Source organism: Otolemur garnettii, unplaced genomic scaffold, assembly GCF_000181295.1.
Source record: "Otolemur garnettii isolate 467f Iridium unplaced genomic scaffold, OtoGar3 scaffold00293, whole genome shotgun sequence".
Taxonomy (NCBI): domain Eukaryota; kingdom Metazoa; phylum Chordata; class Mammalia; order Primates; family Galagidae; genus Otolemur; species Otolemur garnettii.
In genome coordinates this window covers 683,644-684,606 of record NW_003852688.1, presented here as the reverse complement: position 1 = coordinate 684,606, position 963 = coordinate 683,644, and positions in this window count along the sequence as shown.

Here is a 963-nt window from a genome sequence, read left to right as displayed (position 1 = left end):
GGACCGGACAGCTCCGCCCCGCAGAGGACAGGGGCAACCTAGAGGGGCTGCCTAACGGGGGCTTTCTGGGCTCCAGCCGGCGGAGATGGGCCGGCGGCGCCCTTCGGTCCTGCGTCCCTGCTCCGGCAGGTCACCTAGTCTGCTCATCCCGCCCTCGGCCGGCAGGGCGAGGACCGGGTCACAGAGAATGGCTCCAGCCTGCGGGGTCCGCCCTCTCTCTCCTCCGTGGGACTGGGGACTGGACTGGATGAGCCCCCCTCCTTCCCAGTCCTCGGAACATTCTCTGCGGAGTGGGAGGATCAGAATCATGCCCTAAACTCCCAAGAAGAGTTGCACTGTTGCTCTTGTGAGGTGCCTGCTTCTCTTAAACATTACTGATGTACTAAGGCTTTTAGGGCCACGCTGTCCACAAACCACATGTGGCTGTTTGGCACCGAATTTTTCAAGGTATATAATTTTAATTCAGTTTCAAACAAGCAGTGTAAAGTTTTTTGCAAAACAACTTTGCTTTGGTAAAACATGTCTTTTTTTTTTGAGATAGAATCTTACTTTGTTGACCTCGGTAGAGTGTTGTAGTGTCATAGCTCACAGCAACCTCAAACTCTTGGGCTCAAGCAATTCTCTTGCCTCACCCTCCCCAGTAGCTGGGAATACAGGCCCCGCCACAACACCCGCTATTTTTAGAGACAAGGTCTAGCTCTAGCTTAGACTAGTCTCAAACCTTTGAGCTCAGGCAATCCACCCGCCTCGGCCTCCCAGGTGCTAGGAGTACAGGCGTGAGCCACCGCGCCTGCCCAGTTCATATCAGTTTAAACGTTGAAGGTTTGAAGTCCAAATTGATGTGCTGTGTGAGATACACGCTGGATTTCATAGCACAAAAATAATGCAAAATATTCATTTACCATGAATTACACAGTGTAATGTTTTGAATATATTGTGCTAAATCAAACTTTTTTTTTTTTT